This window comes from Sander lucioperca, chromosome 2 (assembly GCF_008315115.2).
Source record: "Sander lucioperca isolate FBNREF2018 chromosome 2, SLUC_FBN_1.2, whole genome shotgun sequence".
Classification (NCBI taxonomy): Eukaryota; Metazoa; Chordata; class Actinopteri; order Perciformes; family Percidae; genus Sander; species Sander lucioperca.
Window position 1 is genome coordinate 19,909,302 of NC_050174.1, and position 13,709 is coordinate 19,923,010.

The following is a 13,709-nucleotide window of genomic DNA, read 5'->3' on the forward strand; positions in this document are numbered from 1 at the left end:
GGCTACGCACATGACGCAGAACATGACGTAGTTCCGTTTGTTCTTTAGAGTTTAAAAAAAACTCGCCGTCTACGTTTATTTCCAAACGGGACACAAACCTCGGTCTCCTCGTAGAAAGTCGTGTGTTTGTTTGACTCATCCACCAACATAACTTACCTCCCCACGCATTCTGATGAACGGGTTATTATGACATTGTACGAAAACTTATGCACACCATTCGCATGATGTCCTAGGAAACTACGCCACCAGCTGGTCACGTGACGAACGGCCACATGACAGTTTTTACAGTAAAATTTAGCTGAGAAAATGTTACTGTGAGCCAGGTACAGGGCACCGTGAGGTCCCGCTCGTCTGTTGCAGTTAAGTTCAGCCGATAAAAGGTGATCGTCATCGGCACCAAAATGACTAGTTAAGATTAGAAAAAAAGGTTGTGGTTTGGATCAAAACACTTTTCATCTTAAGTAGTACACGTGGGACACAACACACGTTTAATTACTTTTCGTAGCTTTATGTACAAATGGTTCATGAAAACAGCCTGCCCTATACATAGAACTTGGCACTCTTATACTTCGTCACAATACATACTTTGTGCTTTGCTCCCATCATAATTACTACGGCCACTAGAATGCACTGACACTATAAAACAAAAAATTAAAAGAAGTTCCGATACCGATTTTCCGACGCTGCCTAAAATGCCTGTATCGTATCAGCAATATTTGAGTTTTTGCACCGATCCCATACGTAATTTAGCCCTGCAGAAAATCAACTTTGAAGTAGTTTATTTATGTTCTTTATTTCCGTGATGACTCACTGTCAAACTGGATAATAAAAGAAAGTTCTCTGGCATTCATTGTTTGTGTTTGTTCATGTTTCACAAAGAGTTTAACAACAAAGATAGCAATCATATCACATCCATACAGGGTTAGTAGTATACAGCTGTTAAAACATTATAAAATATATGTATTTTTAACACGCTGGTATCGGATCGAAACTCGGTATCAGCTGATACACAAGTTCAGGTATCAGAATCGGTATAGGGAAGGAAAAAATGGTATCGGATCACCTCTAGTAAATTTTTTGCCGTAATTGCTGCTTGAACAAACGATTTATGTGGGCGTTTTTTCGGAGAACAGTCTCCTCATTTAAGGTGCTGCATCCAACGAGAACATAGTGCTCTCTCTCCTCAGTGTCTCCCAGGGTCCCTCTCTCTCACCTTCCCACTGACAGAGTCATGAATCTCCATTAGGAGAAGAATAAAGACACACACGCACACAGAGACTTACACACACACCAAAGTCCCTTTGAAGACAGGGAGAAGAAGAGAAAGAAAAAGGAGGACAGAAAGGAAATGAGGAGAAGGGAGCAGGGAAGGAAGAAAGAAAGGAGGAGCTGCAGAATCTCAATTTGGAAAATGAAGAGAAGAAAAGGAGATGGAACAGAAAGGAGGGAGACGGAGGTAGACACGTTGAAAGTATTTATCTGATTAAATTGATTGTTTATACAGAGTTTGTCGCTATTGATCACAAGTTTCACTCATTGTGTGATTAGTACAGTACTTTTGTCAGTTCCGGAGTAATACAGGCATTTTAACACAAACATGTACAATATCAATAAAAAATAACTTTTTTTTTTTATTCCACAAAAAAATCATACATTACACAAACACAAAAATAAACAACAGAACAAAGACATGACAGATCAGAGGCCTATACTACAAAGCAAGATCAACATGCCCTGGATTTATTTCCGTTCCCTTAACAACTGCAGCCCCACATAAGGTGTGTGTCACACCTTATGTTCAATCAACCCAGGGTTTCCCAATGTAGTGACGAGTGCGTTTACATAAATAAAAAGGGGGCTGTTTGCACCACATGATCAATCGCAAACATTAACAAGTCTAGCAGAGCTGCATTTTTTACACAAGAAGAGCAAAAGATAATCCTACAGAAATATGAAGAACACAGACACGTTATACAGGCAAAAAGCAATACAGTCACTGCTGCTAAACCCAGGAAGGAAAGCTGGCAAAAAAATGCCGATGCTTTAAATGCGTAAGTTACAAGGCTTATCAATATCACTGCCCCATCAGTCAGGCACAACAAGATCTGACCCTCATTACACTTCTGCATTCCACAAACTTTTGTTGCTTTAGTCAATTCCTTTAGTTTGCAACCCTGGCAGTGGTAAGCGATCGTGGGAGCAAATAAAAAAATAATATAAAACCATCATTCAAACCGATGTGTCGCATTGGCAACATATACGGCTCAAGAAGCTGAACAGTTACGTAATTCCCTTCGCTAAAAAAATATATCTTTCATAAAGATACCCATCAGGGAATGTCAACGGGTTTTGTCAGTCTCTAAATGGTTTTTTCTGAGCGCACCTCTCTCTCTCTTTCTCCGCGCACCGAGCTCCGCCTGATCTTCTAAGAACAGTACCGCCGTTATCAATCGAGTATTGATTGGTCAGCAGGCGGTGCTTTTACACCGGTTGATCTCTAATCTCCAACATAGCCTGCTCCCGAGCAGGTTAGGTGTTCAGCATAAGTTACCATGGCGATATAACCCAGTAACAAGTGACCCACCGTCGTGATACACAAAACCCTGGGTTGAACCTGAAGTTACCTTGGTAACCCCAAATCTTACTTGGTAGGATAGGCCTCAGGTATAAACATCAATTAACAACCAAACATCAAAAGATAAAGTAAATAAATTAAAAAAAGAAGAAAAAATTAAATACAAATCAATAAATAAAAACTAACAAAAACAATAAAGTGCTTGAGCTTCCTTCTTGATTGACAACTCAATTTTTCGATAAACTCAATGATCTCTCAGAGTAATCAGAGTGACAGAAAAAAAGGGCACAAAACAAAAACAATAATTTTCATAAAAAAATAAGACAAACTTTTGACCTCCCCATTGGCATGTCCTCCCTATTAATTACAAAACTTCTTACCAGCCTTCAGTTTTAATAAACAGTTTTGCTTTTCTGTGAAAACGTTTATCTGTGTTTTAAGCCCCCAACGTCTCCTTCCAGATGTTGGGGGCTTAAAATACCATCGAGCGAAAAAAAACTACCTAGTACTATTACTTGGCTCTGTTGTTTTAATCATGAGATTACCGACTAATAGAAGTTGACATGAAAGACCTTTTTCTGGGAGTTGGTAGTTCGACCCCCTTCTCACCATGCCCACATGGAGGTCAGCTGCTTGCCTCTCCCCTCACGCCGACATTCCCAGAGAAACTCCTGCTGTCTGGGAACTCCTCACTGTTATTATTAGTCTGAAATGTTTTCTCTGTGTCTCTCATGTCGTTTTTTTCTACCCTTTTTAGTTTTTCAATCTTGCTGTTTCTGCTTTCGCTCTCTCAGTCTCTGCTTTCTCTGTGTCCATTTCTTTTGTCACTCCAAACAAACCTGTGACATACTTGAAAATAAAACTGATTACAATAGATAGCATTAGATTAAATGCCATTAAAGTAGATTAGATTAGATTACATTGGATTCAATTCAATTAGATTAGATTAGATTGAACTTTATTGGTGTCTGGGGGGAAATCGGTCCACTGAAAGACTGAGAAGTAAAACAGCAAAGGAAAATACAAAAAAAAACTAAAAAGTAGTAGAACAGTGCAACTAAAAAGTATGCACTGTCTGCAGTAAAGATCTGAAAATGTTAAAAGACTAAAGGGCCATCCACACCAAGAACGATAACTATAATGATAACTATATAAATATATAGTTTTAAAAATAGTTCTAACTCAAGTGGATGGTGGAGTCCACACCACAACTATAACGACAACGACAGTGGCGAACAATATCCTATTGCCCGTTAAAGGGTAACTACCGTTTTTTTCAACTTGGACCCTATTTTCCTATGTTTTTGTGTCTAAGTGACTGTTGGGAACAACAATCTTTGACATTGGTCCAGTATTAAGCGAGATCGCTGCAGTCAGCAGCAGTGAAACAAGCAACAATGTAAGTTAATAGGGAAAATGTGCAGCTTGTATTAAAGTTCACTAAAGTGCTTGTTGTCACGCTGTGACAGTGTCTGACAACATTACGGAAAGGATTTCTAAGGTGGTTGAGCTTTCTGTTAAAGAGTAAGATCCTTTTTTAAAACATAAAAGTAATTTTAGCATCGCAAAATACACTTCATTCAAAGTAGACAGAAACAAAAACTATGAAAAGCCGTTTTGGGTCGTCTTTCCACGTTTCCAACCATCACAACTCTAGTTTTGGAATTAAAGTTTTGAAATAATCACATAACATATTTAACAAATAAAAAATAGGTTGGCTCTATACACGCTAAAAGTTTTGTTTATTTAAATGGAGTCTGGTGGGTTTAGCACCAACGACTTTAGAGCTGTTTCTGGTTAAACAGAAAGGTCTTAAAGAGGTTTTTAAAAAGGCCTATCTGTGTAGGGATCCTTTCCATAATGTTGTCAGACACTTAGAATAGTTTCAAGTGATCAGAGTTTTATGGCCTGTGAGATGAATCTGTCCCTGAGCCTGGTGGTGCAGTAGCATCTGCCAGACAGCAGCAGTCAGAACACGTTGTGACTGGGGTTATTGGGGTCTCTGATAATCCTGTTGGCCTTCTTCCTGCACCGTTGGCTGCGGAGGTCCTCCATGGATGGCAGTTCTGTCCTGGTGATGAGCAGTTTTCACTATCCGCTGTAGTGGTCAGAGGATCACCAAAGGCATTCAGATTTATTCCTCCAAAGCTATGGCAACTTTTCATCTGAGGATCTTGACCCTCTGAAGCTAATTTTACAGCAATCCGTCCAATAGTTGTCAGGAAACTTCACTTTCAACACCAAATGTAAACCTAATGGTGGCGCTAAAAGTCAGGGTAGCAACGAAGTCTTTATGGAGACCATGAATGTCTGTGTAAAATGTCATGGTAATCTATCAGATAGCTGTTGTCGCTGGATGGATGGATGGAAATATTTAACCATAGTTAAAGTGCTCCTATTATGCTCATTTTCAGGTTCATAATTGTATTTAGAGGTTATATCAAAATAGGTTTACATGGTTTAATTTTCAAAAAACACCATCTTTTTGATGTACTGCATATTGCTGCAGCTCCTCTTTTCACCCTGTGTGTTGAGCTCTCTGTTTTAGCTACAGAGTGAGGCATCTCACTTCTGTTCCATCTTTGTTGGGAGTCGCACATGCGCAGTACCTAAGTAAGGACTACTAGCCAGTCAGAAGCAGAGTATCAGGGCGTGACACGCTAGCAGCTAGGCGAGCATTATAAAGTGACGCACGTAAGTTTTCTGTTGGAAATGGTCCCTTTGGGGTGGACTTTGGGCTATTTCACTTTGTAAACCTGTTACATGCACATAAAAGTTATATAACACAATAAAAGAAAGGGGGAAAAGCCGAAAAGCATATCAGCACTTTAATGCCGACCTTACACCAAATGACTTTTCAAGCGATTCCACTGTCGCAGACAAATTTCCAATATTGGAATGAAATCATTGAGTCTTGCTGGAGTTGGGACGCGTTCACATTGTCTCAATTGTTTAATGTAAGGTGGTAATAAAACTCTGTCCGAGTCAGTCTTTTTGTTAAACATGATATGATCATAGTTATAGTCTTGCAAATTGTGACCATGCAAAATCCCCGATCTTTGCAAAATAGTATAGTCTGTGATTAAAAACTTTGTGACATTATTATGATTGTCTTTAAATGTGAGACTTTAGTCTGTGATTAAAAACTTTGTGACATTATTATGATTGTCTTTAAATGTGAGACTTTAGTCTGTTCAAAGTCTTTTCAGAGTCTTCTAGTGTATGGTAGGCATAAGGTGAGACACTATAGCAGCTGACCATCACCTAAAGCAATGCCCCAAACAGACTCTCTTTGCATTGCCACTACTTATCCAAGTATAATACTTGACGTAATCCTTGTACTAAAAGGTAATGCAGTTTGTGTCCCTATGAGGGCATTTAATCTCACAAGTATGTGAAAACAGATCACACACAGTAAGGCAGCAACATTCCTCATGTTACCAACAGTTCCCAGGGTGTGTGTGTTGTTCACATATGTTTTCATATGCATTATGTATGTGTATTTGTGCTTGCAATAACTATTCCATGCATGGTATTTCCCTTCCGTGTGTGTGTGTGTGTGTGTGTGTGTGTGTGTGTGTGTGTGTGTGTGTGTGTGTGTGTGTGTGTGTGTGTGCGTGTGTGTGAGGGTGTGTGTGTGTGTGTGTGTGTGTGTGTGTGTGTGTATTCTAAGCTCCTGCTGTGTTGTAACTGTCTCTCTGGGAAACAGGCATATCCTCCGAACCCCCCCGTTCCTCCCAGGGTTCACAGCAGAGGTCAGAGTTGAGGTGTCAGGAAGGTCGTTTCCGTGACGATAATTCTCCTCCCGCTCAGACACCAGGTACATTTTTCACACTGTGAGAATCGTCCAAACACACAGCATTGACTCTGCGCAGCACGGGGTTGAGCGAGCATACACATCTATCTGTCTCTAATGCGTACTTACTCTCTCTATTTGACCTGTCTTCCAGCTTCTCGCTCTACCTCTCTTCCTTTTTTCTCTGTCTCTCGTTCACTTTTTTTCACGGAAGAGAAGACTATCCTTTGGGTGTCGTTAAAGTATCACATTATCTTTCTGACATTAGTCAAACTGATGTTGAAGCAGTTTCAGTTCCTAACATGCAGCGTTGAGAGTGAACATCAGAATGGCATGAAAAAGAGTGTAGAAATTCTTCAGGACACATAATGCCTCCTCAGGCGGCCATGTTGGAAGTTCACATCTCTGTAAACAGCTTGAGTCTCAAAAGTCTTACCTGCTCAGCTATTCATCACTTCAATTTAATAACACAAACGTGCTAAATTCATAATATCAGTCCTGATTAGCTGCTGTAGCATGTGTACGGCTGGCCGGTCACGTAACGACCAGTCACATGACAGTTTGGTTAGTGGTCTTTTTATTAAATTTACCTGAGAAACAGTGACTGTGAGCCTGGTATTGTTTCAGCGGCCGTTGCAGTTAACTTTAGCCCACAAAAAGTGACTGTCCTGCTGCGATGACAGCACCGAAACGACTAGTTAAGATTAGAAAAAAGATGGTGGTTTGGCTTAAAACACCAGCTCTGTTAAGTAGTACTCCCGGGACACGTACACCCGTTTCCTGGATGAAAGTCTTGTGTTTTGCCTTAAACTTCTTCTCCGAGACAAAAACTTCACTCCCCCGCTTGAAAGCCCTGTGTTTTAGGAGGCATCCATCCATCCCAGCCTCTTCGCTATACGCGGATCTTTGCGGCCTCATACAGCAGCAAATAAAAGCAGTAAAATAGTTTATTTTAACAAAAGCATAATAGTTAACACAAAATAAAATGAGATATTGTCAGTATAGTCAGTCGTGATGGTGTGCGTGGATGAGTGAAATGTGTGGTGTCAGGTGATGATCTTGAGTGTATTATTCAGGCAAATCTGCGTTGGAGAGAAGACCTCCACTCGAACTGTGGAAGGATGTGGATTTATACACCAGGCCCAGGTGCTTGCAACTATGCTGATCCGCACTCACCTCGAGCTACCTGCTGCATTATAAAAATAGAACACACAGACTGTGTAAACAAGCCAGAGGAGCACTACAACCCCCTCCACAAGAACAGGGTCCAGAAGGGAATCCTGGCACAAAAATATGATAAACACAAACCAGTTGGCTAGCACAATAGGCCATGCATCTTCAACGTTTTTTTAGGCTAAGTACCCTTTAGCTGAAAGAGAGACAGAGCAGGGACCCCCTACTTATATTGTAAAATTGAGTTCAAAATAAAAAGCCACCCTACAATAATGTGCAGGGTGGCCTAAAGCCTTTACACATGCTTACGCTTTTCATGGTGCATGCAATACTAAGCTATTAAAATATTTTTTGACATATTCATATAGATTTATTCATTTTAAAGTCAAACATACATGTGGCAGAGTGAATACTTAACTGTATCTGGATTGATACCTTATTGGCTAGCTTACGTATTGGCCAGTAAGCCTATCATCAATGTTGTGTTTCTTTTTTCACAAATAGGCTGGTTTATCTTTGTTTATAATATGTTGGATTCATGTTAATGTATATTTTCAGACATTTCTTTCATCAACTTTTTGAAAAATGATCAAACAACAATTTGGTGGCCTCCCTGCAGTAACTCTGAGGACCCACTAGGGGTCCCGGACCCCCCTGTTGAAGATCTTTGGGCTATTAAACCCAAATACTATTTAAGTACCAAACAAATTTTATTCCAACTAGTTGTCACTCCCTAGTCTTCACTCAATACCAATGCACAAAACACCATTTAGCATCCAACTAACTCCAATGTAAACCCATCCACGGCAGTATTAGAGCTGTGAGATGATGAAGTATGATGGGCCATAAGGTCCACGTATTGTAGGGAGGAGGTCGGGGTGGATGAATGGATGGGTCAAATAAACACAGGACTTTCACCCAGGAGGCCGCTGTTCATTTCCTGTGTGAAAAATTCACTTACCCAATGTTACATAACGTAAGTTACGTAACAAACATACGTATTTTCACCAAAACAAAGATATTTTCCTAATCCACGTTTACCACATGTTGAAATCTATCGGGCTACCCAGAGCATTAAAAAGTGACACAAAGGAGTCCTGACCAAGCGTTCGTATGTGACGAGTTGGGAGTGAGAATGTGTTGTTTGTTCTTACCTGAAAAGCACAATGGTTCTAAAATACTAGTCTGTTCCAGTGGTCCAGCATCCCTTGCACCACCCTCCTTAGCAATTATTGTACGTAGGAAGCAAGGCCAAAAAATTAGAGAGTTAAAACAGATGAAAAGATGGAGAACCAGACAGAAAATATGTACAGTGTCAACAGAGAGACACACGGACAATCAAACAAACAGACAATGACAAAAAAGAACAACATACTGTAGAGAATGACAGTAACAGCATACAAACGGCATAAACAGGCAGTATGTGTAAATTTGTTATAAATGTGTGCTTTTTAAAAAGATGTAAGCATTGTTTGCCAGTTACTTACATTAAATGTTTAAAAATCTGTTACATAAGGTACTGCCTATATTATTTCACCATCTGTACACAAATGTATAGTGAATGCACGTGTCTGTGGCTGCATGGGCGTGGTATTGTGGGCTGGTATGGCTACAGTGCCAGGGCTGAATTTTTGTCCCAGACCGCCCCTGACCACAGTCAACAGTGCTGGGCTAACCCGCGAATAAATTTACCTTGTAACATAAGCCATATGGGTAGTAGGCTAATCTAATGTTAAGTTAGTCAGCTAGCGCACCCCCATCCGTTTGCCTCACCCGCCGCTAAAAGACTAGATTCAGGATGACAACAGCCCCAGGGACACATCCACAGTTAGCACCCAGCCAATGACTAGAGCAACCCAAATTTGCTGATATTTCAGGAACAGACCATATCATCCGCTGTGGCGGCCAACTGAAGGTCTCCAATTTGTTTTGGAGCTATTGTACATATTTTATGTTTCAGTCTGTCTGCCACAGTTATCCTCTTGCCAAAGCTAAACATGTGATGTCCATAGACTGTATAATATTAATGGACAAAGCATCGGGTTCGGCGAAGTGCTGCAAATGCGGAAGTGCCTTAAACCTGCATTCTATCTGAATTCCAGCAGGGGGCGACACGTGCGGTTGCAAAAGGAGGTCGGTTTCTGTAGAAGTCTATGAGAAAGTGACCCACTTCTCACTTGATTTATTACCTCAGTAAACATTTTCATAATGAGTTTATGCTAGTTTTCTGCAACACAGAATTATGTTTTTTTTGTAAATTATGGTCTCGTTGATTTTAAAATCGGCGATAAAGCAGGGGGTGTTTTAGGGCGTGGCTATGATGTGATTGCCAGTGAAAGTATGTAACATAACGTGGCTCCTCCCTCACTCCTCCCTCTCGTCTAAAATCGTCACATCTGCAACCAGGATGGCTGCGCCCGTAACGGCAAACTCATCGACTCATAGCAGATCTCCACAAACCAATGCGTGACGTCACACATGCTCTGTCCATTAATATTGTACAGTCTATGTTGACGTCGTGTGTTGTCATGGTAATTTGTGAAAGACTAAACAGACTCCCTAGCTCACACTCTTTTTTTCTCCAACACTCTCGAGCCAATAAGTGTCTTCATTAGGTCGGAAATTGGGAGAAAAAATGACAAACAATAACAACCTGTGTGTGTGTGTGTGTGTGTGTGTGTGTGTGTGTGTGTGTGTGTGTGTGTGTGTGTGTGTGTGTGTGTGTGTGTGTGTGTGTGTGTGTGTGTGTGTGTGTGTGTGTGTGTGTGTGTGTGTGTGTGTGTGTGTGTGTGTGTGTGTGCAAATGACAACATCCTCTACAATTTTTATGACTTGGGAACTGGACTGCAACCGCTTTTGCACACACACACAGTCTCCCATTCATTCCTTGTCAACGTCTTGCGTTCCTCCACCTCCTTCCATTTTTCCTCCCTCCCTCCTCTCTATGGCGTGCGATCCAGCCATCCATCCATCCTGTCCTCCTCCACAGAGATCCCTTCTCCTCCACCCCCTCGTCTTCCTCCCTTTCCCTCCGTCTGACCCTTTGACCTGAACCGTAAAGACAAACATTTATGCAGCAAAAGCAACATTCATACTCTGGTGATTAAGTTGAACCTCGACCACAGATTGACCAACAGTAGCTTTATTGTTTTTTTCAACTACTGTATGTGTGTGTTATCCAACGTTGACGCTGTACTGTTATTTCATTGTTTAATAGTTTAGTGTGAACATTGTGAATATGTGGCAGGATGTCAAATTCAAACAGACACAGAGAAGGTAAAAATTGAAACAAACTTTTGAGAGAACAAATGACGTAATCCTGAATGAAACAATCACTTAAATACACTTGGGTGGGGGGGTACGATGATCAGTAGCTTATACAGTAGAGGCTTATTTTAGCTAATGTTAACTTTAGATAGATATTGCTGTGGAAGTGAAATAAAAATCAAAACCATGTGTATTTGTCGCATACACAATCATACACAGTATGTCAGTTTCGCTGCAGACATGTCACAGGGGTAAAAGCACATGTAATTGATAACATCAATGATTGATAACCTTGTTTAGGTGAGCTAGTTCCAGGGTCCTGCCTGCATGTTGGGCCTGGCTCACCGCCATGACTTATTTGGACACTTGGATGAACTGAGCAAAAATTGATAGAGCAGATAATCGTGACACCAAACATCTAAGAAGCAATGTGTATAAGCTTTTTGGATTCAATACCTATCCTCTACCAAAAGAGGACAAATACAAACTCAAAAGTTGTCTTATTTACACGTCATGTCTTCTTAGCTGACTAACAGGTAAAGCTACATTTAGAGTTTTGGTCAGAGGTGGAGGGTATATGAACCATAGACTGTAAAAAGAATGGACGTAGCATCAGTGACGTCACCGATCGGGCGCTCTATCTCACAATTTTATTGCAGTGTGAATTTTTCAGTGCCAATATTTGCTGTTTCAATGCTGTGCCAATTTTTATTTTCAATACCACAGGTTACTGTCACTGTTCTAGCTCCATATAATATGCGCTAATAGTACACGACCCAAATTAGGAAATACAACCCACAGGAGCGTTTTCCGTCTTTATATTTAAACGTTACGGTTGTGGCTTTAAACATGTCCTTAAAGTTGTGAAATGGTTACAGTTTGGTAAGTTTAGGCACAGAAACGTGGTAAGGCCGTGGTATGGGTTAAAATCTGTACATTTGTTACATTACTTCACTTTCATGTGTACGTACATGATGTAATTACGCACTTGACGGAGAACGTGACATAGTAAGTTAAAATGACTCGCGGTTGACTTTTATTTTATATTATACATCACACTAACAAAATAATTGTGCCATTGGTATTCTGCTATTTCCACAGTGGACACCTTTTAGCAAAAAATTGGGATCTTAAGATTTTAATCAAAATAACAAGATGTTTACCTTTCTTTAGCTAATCTCCCATTATATTCAACTACTGAACAAAAATAACACTTGCATTTGTGTCCTTCAGCTGTCTCTTTAATGGTGATATCATGTACATGTTAGGGAGTGTATGTGAGTGGGTCCACGTGTTGTGCAAATATAAAATGTGTGTCTGTGTGTGTGTGTGTGTGTGTGTGTGTGTGTGTGTGTGTGTGTGTGTGTGTGTGTGTGTGTGTGTGTGTGTGTGTGTGTGTGTGTGTGTGTGTGTGTGTGTGTCTGTGTGTGTCTGTGTGTGTCTGTGTCTGTTAATAGGCTTGCTGTTTGAGGTGTCATGGTGTTACTGGTATTAACGGGAATAATTGGGTTGCTCAACAGACCGAGAATCAGTGAGCGCTCTTTTTGTCACCCTGCAGAGAAAGCTAGAGACCTTCCTCTAGACACAGACACACACACACACACACACACACACACACACACACAGACAGCTGATACATCAGGGTTAAACTGCTCTATTTCCTCTCTTGGAAAAGGTCATTTTTAAACACTTCATCTCCTTCTCTCGCATTAACACACACACACACACACACACACACACACACACACAAACACATCTGTTACCATTTCTGCACTTTACATCTCTCTGCATGTCATCCTCTGAAGGCAGTTCAATACAAAAAAGCGAAAAGTGATTCCAGCGACCACGTGTGTGCGTGCGTGTGTGTGTGTGTGTGTGTGTGTGTGTGTGTGTGTGTGTGTGTGTGTGTGTGTGTGTGTGTGTGTATGCATGCATGAGTGCGTGTGTGTTTGTGCGCCGCGTGCGTGTGTGGAACCCTGGGTTGCCAAATGCGCATGCTGTGCAAAACACATACCACAGAAAGTCTGAACAAGATGGACTCAAATGGGCAGGAGAAAAAAAATAAGTACAAGAAGGAAGGAAGGAAAGAAGAGGAGGAGGCAGGGACGGAGAAAGGAGGGAATGAGGGATGGAAGAAAGGACGGAGGGATGAGCTCAGCTGTGTCCTCGTCTCATTTTCAATCTCAACCTAATTAATTGGGCTGAATTAATCTCACAGCGAGCACACTTACACACATACATACACACACACACAATGATTTTGTAACCCAAGGGTAACACGTACGTTTGCCTGTTCACACTCGCACCACTTTACAACACAAAGACATGTGAATACACACACACACACACACACACACACATACACATACACACACCCTGCTGCGTGCCCAGTGGCAGGCAGCACAGTCGGACATGAAATACTGTCCAATAGCATCATCCATCTGCTTTCCTTACACCTCCCTCTCCTTCATTCTCTCTCTCTCTCTCTCTCTCTCTCTTCATCCCTCCATCTTCTCCATCATTACTCCCTCATCTCCTCCTCCCTCTATTTTTTCTTCACTATTCCTCTCTCCCAGTCCTTCCCTACAGTATGTCTGCTTCTCCCGCCCTGCTAAATTCTTTCTCCTTGTCTCTCTCCTTTTCTCCCTGCTGGACGTGCTTCGATATAAACTTACAGTAAATCACATTTTCTCTTTCCCAAACGGTGTCTATCTGTCTTTGTAATGTGACAAACACAGATAGAGGAGACAAGAATGGACTGAGACTGTTGGACTGTGTTCTTTTATGTGTTTTGTGTTGTTTTACTGTGTTAGAAGTGCTGGAGAGAAGGAACACAAAGCCTATCATACGCCTTGTTTCCATAACAACTGATTTCACCTTACCTGATGTTATTTTGTA

The 13,709-nt window shown here is 41.0% G+C and overlaps 1 long non-coding RNA gene across 1 annotated transcript in view; it reads right to left on the minus strand.

The window, feature by feature from the left end:
• Window positions 1-278: 278 nt before the first annotated feature.
• Window positions 279-13,709, minus strand: part of LOC118494649 — a 16,330-nt gene continuing 2,899 nt past the window's right edge. Inside the window, exons 2-3 of the long non-coding RNA XR_004896777.1 lie at window positions 6,497-6,499; window positions 279-351 (exon numbers count right to left, since the gene is read on the minus strand). This is a non-coding gene — a long non-coding RNA (uncharacterized LOC118494649). The remainder of the gene's footprint in view (window positions 352-6,496; window positions 6,500-13,709) is intronic.